The following is an 11,514-nucleotide window of genomic DNA, read 5'->3' on the forward strand; positions in this document are numbered from 1 at the left end:
GCGTGCGTACGTGCATGCATTTTTGAGAATGTCTTTAGTAAACTGCAGTTTTGAGAAGAAAATAGTAGACAAAAGTATTGATTGATGAATTTGCACATGGTTTGTCATAAAACCACGTAGACATATTAACCAAATGCGATTTTCACCACAGGAGGAATTAAAAAGAAGATGTGTGTGAGATTGTCGATGTGGTCTCTTTTGGACTCCTCTGTATTATCCCTAACAAACAACCATCAGTTTGTCTCCTTGGACAACTGTTGAAACGCACAAAAAACCTTTTATTGCCTCCCTGCATCCTTATTATTTCCACCCACAAGAGAGAATTGATCCTCTCTCCCTACCCATTCACCCAAATCTAATGTTTAAGACGTACCGCCATGCCACGGCTATCAGATTCTCTCTCCCCGTTGCCTCATGGGATAGCTGACAGCAATGGCTCTGTGTTTAACCTGGAAGCCCTAATAAAGACAGATTATCCCCATAGTTTGATTATGTAAGGTTATGAATCACTCAACGACACGGCGTCGGCCACCACCGTGGGTTGCATTTACCCGCCTGCGTGCCTTGAGGTTTCTACAGGGCAGAATACAGAGACTAATGGCGACCTTTAGGTGGCCTAACAAAGCGAATGGAAGAGAATTGCTTCTGTCAGCTCCTGTTTTCCCGCCCACATATAGTCACATTAAAAGAAAAGGGAACATCTAGACACAGTCCTTGAGAGTATGGGTGAGGAGAGGGGTTGAGAGCGGAATCCAATTGAATTTGGCTTCTACCTCAGAGAATAGGGGCCGTCCGGATTCATATAGAAGTTGACAGGAGACTGACAGGTAAATTGGGGCATTTATTCTGGTGATGATGTAGACGTATTCCCAGAGCATATAGGAAATAAACAGTATGGCCGATGGCAAACATTTCCAGTTGTTGATAGATTACAGCATATTTTGAATGTTTGACTCTTTGGATTTGGATGTAAAGCAAGATGCGAGGAAAGAGGAAATCTACAGAAAGATCTGGGTTAAAGGGTAAGTGCACCCAGAATTGAAAAACATGTTTTGCTCTGCCTGATGCTGTTCCTTATATGACTGAATATTTTAACTTTGAACCCTGTACTTATTTCTGTAGATTCTTAATCTCATTGCACATTGGTGTATTCATTTTGAATATGATGCATATGTTGGATGGAGTATTGTTCTGTCGTAGTCATGTGTGACTATGTGCTATTGATAAGTCAAAGAAAGTGTCACGTTTTTTTATATATGAAATAGGTCATACAGGTTTGGAACAACATGAGGCTGGGTAAAAGATGACAGACGCTTTATTTTCAGGTATATTATTATGTGGTTCTTGTTTTGAAACCTGGAAAATAAAGTTAATCTATCACCATTACGTAAAGAAAGCTCAGTCAGTCCTCACACACCAGAAAATCAATAAACCGCTGAGTTCTGTTTTCATCCGTGTATGTTCATTAAACGCTCCTGATGTATAAATCTTTAGCCTCCATCATTTAGGATGGGATTATCCAGGAAGTGTGTGTGCGTGTGTAAATCCGTGCTTGTAGCCTAATTTACCCTTTATTCTCTCACTTTTTCTTTCATACCCGCTGGTAATGTGAGGAAAACGACAGCTTGGGCTCTGATAAAATTGACCTCGATGTTAATGAGGTTTCTTGAGACAGAGTGCCGTCCACACGCACACACATACGCTCGCGCGCCTGACATCACCGCCCTGTCAACGCCACCCCACTTACCTCTGTCAGTCTTGAGAGCACGTCACGGGCCACTCTTGTCACACTCATTAGTCCAAGCGAAGAGATTTACAACCCCTCTGATGTTTCCCACAATCCTCGGCTCACATCTGCTCCATTTGATCTGTCATCATAAGCCCCTCTCCGACATACTTTTTCCGTGGGGGCACTTTAAAACACGTCATTTGGAAACAAATTTACTGCCATCTAAAGACCGAGGGTCAAATATCATCAGACGCTCTCTGCCTCTTCAATACAAAAAGTGTAATTTAACAGTTTATGAGAACAGAGTCTTGTGTTTGGAGTTATGAGTCATGTTGTCGTGTAGAGCTTCTTAAGGGCGACGCCATCTTGTTTTTGAATGCCGTGGTTACAGGGCCATGTACCTTTGAGGTTCATTTATAACCCTGAGGACAACAACAGTGTCGCATTGACATTCAATGACATTCTAGAAAGAATCACTCGTTTGAAGGAAAAGATTCTTCATGTGTCTAAAATGGATTTCTCTGAAACAGATTTAAGCTCACTAATATTGATTTGATGTGTTTATTAATTGAACCTATCAAGCAGATAGACAGGTCATTATGTCGAGTGTTACTCAAAATGCACACATTTTTAAGCCACCTTAAACAATTTGTTTTTTAAGACCCATCCACTTCAGACTTCTGGACTTCATTATATTCATAAAAAACACAACACACCCCAATCTTTTGTGGATCACCAAACCTCCATGATCTAACCCTGAGAAATCAAATATGTTATAGTCTAGACCTGAAGTAAACTTCCCTCAAACCTTTTGCGTCTGACATTTTGGCTCCTGACCGTAACATCCAAGATGCTTCACTGGAAGCCCGGGGCGTCAGTGCACCCCAAGAACATTACCAATCCCGGCAATAATTTTCAGGACAGAACAAGTCAAGTGTGTAAAGTTCAACAGAAACATCATAGAAAATGAACCTGACCCATGACATTTTAATCAGAACGGGCCCAACACGTAAAAACAGCATTGTTGTCGGAGCTGTGTAATTTATTTATTGTGCTGTACTGTATGTATTGGTATAAGGCGTTGCTGAGCTGCTCGCTGCTACACGGACGTCAAACAAATGTTTTCTTGTTCAGTTGAATGTCAAAGGGAAGCATATTTGGGCAGTCATTGGAAGTTGCTAGCCCTGCATTGACCATTTTCAAGGTTTAAATGTACAGTGAGATGTGTTTGCTTAACTAGCCGTGCGGTATAGCTCTCAAAATAAACATAATATGTTAAGCTTTGGATCCTTTTGAACTGTAAAACTGATTAAGTCATGGATTTGTTTTAACATGATACCTTCATGCGGTTAACTTGGAAGCGATGTCTTTAACCTTTAGTTGATTTTGATATTTTAATTGTATATTTTGATATCATATTATTGCATATTTATATAATCATTTTATATTATATTGTATATTTTATTTGTATTATCATTTCACCATGGAGATGGTGGTCTAGTGGGTTAAACCACTGAACTGGTAAATCAAAGGTTGCTGGTTCAATCCCAGCAGCCACCACCAGTGTGTCCTTGAACAAGACACTTTACTCCATGTTGCTCCAGGGGGATTGTCCCTGTAATAAGTGCACTGTAAGTCGCTTTGGATAAAAGCGTCTGCCAAATGACTAAATGTAAATGTAAAATAATTTTTATTCTGTAATTGTATTACAGAAGAGGACAGAATGTTTTAGAATGAGATGAGATTTAATGCTTTGCTGATACTTGATGTCTGTGCTTTTGTTTTTTCAAGAAATGTCCCTTTCTGAAGAATGATTGTCCTGGTCCAACTGCTTTTGTGTGGTTACAAAAGATTAATAGCATGGAGAGAGATATTGGGGCTGCTTGTCTGTTGAAACGATATTTCCAAAAAACCCTTTTTTTTATTATTTCATTTTGATGAAAGGAAAAAAGAGCAAACATCTGGAATATTTTTAAATAAAATAACAGATTTAATTTTGGAAGGTATAAAATAAACATTTCTGAAGAAGCCATGGAGGACATGACAATGCCAGCATCGTCTCTAAATTAAAAAAATATTATTATGTTAACTAAATATATTTATTTACTGCATTTATTATTAGTAAAATATTCACTTAATATATGAGGACTAGTTGGAGACATTAGTTGCACACATGAGTACTGTAGATGGACGGATAGATGGATCTCTTTCTCATCGCTTGGACAGTCAGTGCAGATGACACTGCAGTCATCAAGCCTCGCGGCTCTTGCCCATTTTTCGGCTTGTGTTGAACATCAATCACAAGCTCTCAAAGGGGGTCGTACCTACACATGCACTTCCATCAGTCAGCCTCTCCCTCATGCCCGCACCACTCTCCAACAGAACATTTAATGCACTCTCAAAGTCAGACATTTGAAACGCTGGGATAGCGAAGGTGGTATTGAAGTGGAGAACATACAGCACTATAGATTATGCATAAAATTGGCATAATTCCAGTCGCAGGGTGTGGCAGGTGCAATCTCGCCACGCTTTGTGGTTGGCGAGGGTTTGCCTAGCGCCGCCTGTCTTGTATGCGAAAATGCACAAGGAGCGAAAACGAAAATACCAAAGAGGTGAGAAATGGACTTTGAAATAAGAGGCAGAGAGAAAGAGAGAGTAAATCTAGCGTTTTAATGGCATATCTACTATCCTTGTCACGGAAGCACTTGTAGATGCAGAAATAAAGCTTTCAAAGTGACAGCTCAGATGCACTCTGCTGCTGTAAAGGCCAGAATACTGAAAAGCACAATACGTCTGAAAAGATGTTTTCCATCTGGCGAAGTAAGACAGCCCTTCCACTTTAATTTAACTGCCGGGGGGAATTGTAGCTTAGAAGATAACGCATCTGTATGCTCGCGGAGGGCTAACGTTAAAATCTACAGAATTGAGAATTTTAGTGCGGCAAAGCATGCGAATGTCCTCAAGGGTGATCGGTATCTTACTAACTATGCTGCTGATGGTTTGATACGAAGATAATGACGCATGATTGCGATGTAAAACGCTATCAGTTAGAGCGTGGCTACACGGCGTGTTTTCTGAGGATGAGCTTTGTTAAGATAAAATTGTTTTTTTTTAATGTATTTTTGGCCTTTTTGCCACTCTCATTGATATGGAAAGATATCACTGGGGGAAGAAGGGGAAGATGGTACTTGGAAATGTTGCAAGATGAAACTTGTGTTGGTGCTTTTGTACCATATTCAGGGTGTCGACCTTTAGTGTTTTTATGGATTTGGTCTTTTTTGATTCTATGAAGAAAAATTTGCTTGAAATACACTCTTAAAAAGGATGCTTCAAAAGAAAAACCTTTCTGTTTCACAAAAGGTTCTTTGTGGCGAAAAAACGTTCTTCAAATTATAAAAAAAGTAAGAAAGAGATGGATCTTTAAAGAACCTTTGACTGAATGGTTCTTTGTGGAACCAATTTTTTTTATTTTTTGGTATCGCTGTGAAGAATCTTTTAAGCACCTCTATTTTTAAGACTGTACGGTTGTAAAAAAAAGATATTGGCTGATATATTTGTGGAAGTTGTATAGATGGTTTCAAAGAAACAACAGAAACGTTACTGCGCATCCACGCTGTTGTGGCCAAAACCTCCAGTACACATCCGCAAAGAATTGTGTCTGTAGATTATTTCTAATAACAAGCAAAAGAAATAAGTAAATTACATTAGCGAGCAATTGTGTCTAGTCAGTATTATTTTGGGTTACCATTAGAACAACCGGTACCTGGATAACCAAAATTACACGACCCATTCACCACATTTTTTTTATTTAATAGAATGAACATACAATAAAATTAAACAATTTTTTATGAAATACAATTATTATACAATTAAATATTTATATGAATTAAATATGAATAGTTATAATATTAGTGAGTAGCCATACTGATCAAGAAACGCAGACCTCTCTTTGACTTCAGGCCTGGCGCGTGTGTCCGATGAAACCATCATCTATAGATATAATAAAGTACTTTAGGTTCAATCACATATTAGTGATTTTTTTTAAGTAATTGTCAAGTGACCAGATTATGGGTATTACGAGGGCATGCCATCTGAGGTTTCATTTTCCACTTACATAGAAGAAAGCCAAAAATTTGACATGCCTTTTCAATGTATTTGCTCACAATATAGCACCCAAGCTGTGTTAGCCTAGTTAGCATCACAGCGCTTGTCTCGGCTGTCCTATTAGCTTCCGTCGATCCTCCATTTTCTTCTAATCCGTGTAGACTTCCAAACACAAATCTGACAGTAAATATCGCTCGCTTTTCACCTCTCGGCTGATACATTTTTTGTATTCAATTACAGCAAATGACTCGAGCCGATCAATATATGCTCCCCTTTGGAAAGAGCATTCTTCACCGGCTCCGTGTTCATACAACACACCTGCCATTCGAATGACTCCTTCCACCGTGCACCATTTGTGCGGTCTCCTCTCTCTGGGGGAAGATTACAGCTTGTATCATTTTTACGTCAAAACAAGTTGAAACGGGGGGGGCGGGGGGGTGGATCGATAAGCTTTGGGTGCCTAAACGGATCGAAACGGGCTAAATGATTCCATTTGTATCCTGTAGACAACAGCTTCGTATCCACCGCGGAAGAGCACGGCATTGATCCAATAAGTGAAGCCAAATTTTATTTCATTCAAATGACAGATGTGTCATTTTTGGCATGATGTTGTAAGTTACCAAGGGGGTGAGAGAGGTTTTGGAGGTCGAAGTGAGTCACGCAGACGGATTGTGCTATTATCAGTGGAAGAGGTTGAGCATTCAGTAAAGACCTTTTTGTTCTGTAATTGATTATTTTGATTAATTTCTCTCTGAAATCTCTCTCTATATATATATATATACATATGCAGTATATTGCACATCACATTTATGTCAAAACATCCCTAACTATGATAAACGATTTTGGTTTTGGGATTTGTTTGATTTGTTTTTTTCCCATTATAATGTGCTGTAATTAAGAAATTTGTTTTCTTTTTTGTCTGATAATTTATCTTCTTTTGTTCGCTGGTGTGCTGTGGACTGACTGTGGAAAAGCCTTCCGGTACATTCTGCTCCTTTGTGGAGCCCGTCTTTAAGTTCCCAACGCCACACGAATGTAAAACAGATTCACCTGCCAGAGAGGTGTGTGTGTTTCTTGTTTCTTAGAGAGAGACTTGTGTTTGTGTGTGTCAGTGTGTATTTCTCAAGCGCTTTGACCACACTGTCTTGCTGCGGAGAGAAAGTGCCTATTCGCTCTCACCCGGCCACTTTTCTTCATTTGACTCTGATTAGCTTTGATAATGTATCTGTGCCGTAACTCGGCTAATAAAAGAGAGAAGGGCGGCCAAGGGAACGGGGGTAATGGGGTTTACGCTGTGTGACTGAAAAAACACACTGACAAGCTCTTCGGCGAGGTGGACGAATCACAAGTGACGCATGGGGCGCCTCGTCTCCGTTCGGCTAAACGCAACAATCCTTTAGTCAATGTGACCAACCTGGACAGCAGTCGGCAGGTCTATCTGCAGCGGCTGAGGAGAGCCAAACCATCTCAATGGGGCTGTATATCAAGCCTGATGGGGAACTGTGAATTTTCCCTTCAGGACAGGATGGAGTTGAGAGTTTTGAGGCTGAAAAGGGCATTTTCTTTTTCCTTTAACAAACGGGGCTGTCAGACATCGAGCTGTGCCAGGCCTTTGTTTTAGGGTGTAAATAACTCCAGAAAAACTCTCCATTCACATTTTGTCCGCTGAAAATAGGTATTGTATTTTGACCCCAATTTTGACTTAGAACTTGTGACGATCCTGTCCTTTCGGTTCTTGGATTTCGTGCCTTGGGACAGGGTTGCTACAGTATCATGTCTTGTGTGTATGTTTTGTTTTATGTGGAGACACGTGGCGGTATGTTTGGATAATTCGCCGCGTGTCATCCTGTGTTCCGTTAAGCTCCGCCCCCTTGTTTCTCCGTTAGGCTCCCTTAGTGTGTTATCTCCGTCACCTGTCTCCCATTAGTGTTTAGTCTTGTCACCTGCCCTTCTCCGTCCCTGTGCAATCTCCCCTCGTTATTATGTCCCTATTTAATACCACTGTTTCCCCTCACACCTTGTTCGGTTCATTGTATTGTATTTGTCTTTCTTGCCTTGCCCCATGTTCCGGATTATATTTGGATTACCCTGAGTGCTTTTCCTCCCCGTGAGTTCTGTCCTAGTATTTCGTGTTTTGGACTTATTATTTTATTTGCTATCATGTTTAATTTCTTCCCCTCGTGGAGAGTTTTCTGTTTGTGAGTACTAGTATCTGTTTTGCCCCATCGTGGGTTTTGTTTTGTTATTTAAATAAAATTATTTGCTTTAACTTCGTCTGCCTGCATCTGGGTTCTGCTCATACGTTTCGTGACAGAACTTTGTCAGAGGCAACTCTCAAAATTGGAGTTTAGATAGGACTGGGCTATAGGGTTGTACATATTGATAAACGGTTGAAATGAGGAGATGTGTGGTTACATCGGTGCATGCATTGACACAACTTTAACATGCAATTTATGTTTTCAATATGCTTCTCATTCTATTCGAATTGTTTATATAACGTGAAAAGATAAAGACAAACTAGGCAATGTGGAGTCAATGGGGGGTGAGATCTGTTGGTTACTGACATATATAAATATCCAAATATCTTCCTTTTTATTCAGCAGAACAAAGAAATGTATACAGGTCTGAGAAAAGTTTTTAACAAATTAATCCTAATCCGTTTTTTACAGTTTTAAGGGGAAAAAAGTATAATAAACAACTTTTTTGTTTTGTTTTATTGTTGAACACATCTCTTTATATTAACACAGCCATAGAAACTGACAAGGAGTTAAAAAGAGAAGAGAGAAGATAAAAACAGTGTTGTTTGTTCTTAATCAAAGGGGTGTCAATTGTCGGATTAACTTGATTCATTACCATTAAACCCCCAGTGAAATCAAATTGAAAGTGATTTTACAATTATTAAAAATGAGTTAGCTTCATGGACGTCAATATACTGAAATGCTCCTACGTGCCAACAAAATTCCCATTTAGAAGATATAAGCATTCAAAAGTGACAGTCTGGAATGTGCGCTCCAAAAAAAATCGACAAATTTCATGACATCATGCTACACTTCAGCCCATCGACAAAGATCTTGTCTAATCAAATCTGCTTAATCCGAAGAGTCCCGCCCCTTCACTATGAGAGCTGCGGAAGTGGCGCTTCAAATTAGCCACTTGTTCGCACTTGTCCTACATGGTGAATGACGCATAATGCACTAGATGGGAAATAGCGAATGATCCAGACATTGTAACCATTAACATTAAAGTCTTAATTTCGCGTTAGTTAGTGTCTGGTTCAGAGACGATAGCACAGAGCTGATCATGCGTGTAAATCTGCTGAGAAAACAAAACGTATTCGATCCGTTTCAAGTCAACACAGAATGTTGCGTGTTAATGCTCTTTGGAAGGGATTGGACATCGCAGCCTTGATGAGTAAAGGAGGAGACAAACGGCAGTGTCACTCACCAACGTAAATAACACGCTTCAAATGACACATCACTGATCTTTCTATTCTTTTCAATAGACATTTACAACACGCTTTTAAATGCAGGTTTGCCAGGCTGACTGCGTGCTGTAAACAAAACTCTCTTGGTTATTTTAAAAGGGGGCAGGGTCACTCGATATGTCTCACCCTCTCTGCATTTTCAGTTAAAAAAAATCACCGCATCAAATAACACGGCACGTTCCCAGGCATTGCAGTGGGGCTTTAACTTTATATGATGTATATTTTTTTATTCGTACTGCTCACCCCAAGTTGGAGCCATGCCTTAGTCTGTTTGTCGCATGATGTGGCGACAAGTAGAATGAAGCATGTGAGACTTCTCTTTCTCTCTGTTAATCTCTGAGTGCGAGGCAGGAGCAGCAGGGTAAAACGGCCACTCCAAATGAAGCACAGAGAGACACAGAAGGGCTGTTGACAGCTTTATAAATGGCTTTTCCAGTTGATATATGTTCACCCAACTCCAGTCTAATTTGGTTTAAGTATTGTTTTGTTACCGTTGCTTCGGTCCATTTCAACAATAGAGCTTTCATCTGTGCCAACATGGATTCTGCGCACAGCCGATGGAGCCTGAGAATTGTTGGAATAACATAATTTATAATCTTTCAAAAGTCGAAAAGCTTGTCGGACAGTGTTGCCAGACGTACCATAATTATCGTATTTGTACCCACATTTGGACCTCTGTACAATGTACGATCAGTAACGAAAAAATCCCATAATGTACAGTAATTTCCAAATTTTGTGACGCTTCAAATGATGGTCGTTGCTGTTGTGTGGCTTCTATACTCATTGATCTAGCTTTGGATCCTACGTCTACCATCATGATTATGAGTAGAACGTGCAGGTATGCATGCCTCACGCTACGTCTTCTCGGCCAATCATATAACTAGCAAAGTTAGCATTTTCAAGCTTTCGGCCCACTTTGGTAAGTCCTGAAAAGGAAGGTGAAGAATGGGGAAAGGCGAAAAGAAAGAGGAAGGCACATTCTATTGAGCAGGTTAAAAATTATTACAGACAAAAAACAAACAAATCGGAGTGGGAAAAGGAGCCGAGTTTTGCAGTATGGCCAAGACCTGTTTCAGGCAATGACACCAACGCCTTCTACAGGTTGTGTCAATGATTTTGGTCTGAATAACTGTATTCAATACTGTAGAGAGATTCAAAGTAGAGAAGGAAGGAGACGGGAACCGGCAAACATTTAATAAAGTACGGCAAACATTTATTAAAGTAATAAGTGAGGGGCCGCCGGCGAACAAAACATAAATACAAACATGTTTGGGCCCAGTCCTCTCTCTTCGACGGTCCGGTCGCTCGTCCTCTTATATGCTCCCGATCTCCTACGTGATTCGAGACCGGTGCGTGCACAGCTGGCGCTCTTTAACAAATAATCACCGGTCTCGAACCACGGTCTAGCCCCGCCTACTCCACTACAAATACGTTTGAATTGTTTACAATAATTTCCTTCTAAATACGATAGTTTTGAGCTTCTGGTACGATAGCTGGACATTTCCAATCTGGCAACATTGGTGTCGTCAAACGTGTATGATTTTGTGTCAAAAACACAAATACAGAGTGTTTTGTGCAATCTGTAATATATTCATTGGAAACGAATTATAAACTTTATTTTAATACAGCAATGACACTTTAATGAGTTGATTTTGTCAGATATGAATTCTTTCATTGTTGCCTTATAATTTTCCGAGAATGAATTTTAGGACCATGACAAGTCTGTGGAGAAGACTCTGTGGACCATTTTGGAATTAACTCACTTGGTGTACGATTAATTGAACCAACACAAAGCAAGTTTCAGCGAGTCTTTAAACATGCGTTTTGCGAAGAGCTTTAGTCTGTTGTGTTCACTTGTTGGCATATCAAACGCGCACCACCCACAGAGAGACACGCCATTACTAAATGTCACCGAGCACCATGAAAAGAAACCCCAAAATTGGAAAATTCAGGAAAAGGGTCATTGTTTCCACACAAACGGTCTGTGGAGCTCAAGGATGGAGCTCAAATGAGTGAACAGTCTCCATCCCTTAAATTCCCCTCTTTAATTAAAGCAGGAAAAGGCGAGCACACTTACATCTGCCTGAGCTCTGAAGTGTTTTCATACCGATGCCAATTACACCTTCCTCCCTAACGCTACATGAATGCTGTTTTGATCGGAGGGTAAGCCTCGGTATTAACAGCGTGCCATTTCACG

Source organism: Triplophysa dalaica, chromosome 24 (assembly GCF_015846415.1).
Source record: "Triplophysa dalaica isolate WHDGS20190420 chromosome 24, ASM1584641v1, whole genome shotgun sequence".
Taxonomy (NCBI): domain Eukaryota; kingdom Metazoa; phylum Chordata; class Actinopteri; order Cypriniformes; family Nemacheilidae; genus Triplophysa; species Triplophysa dalaica.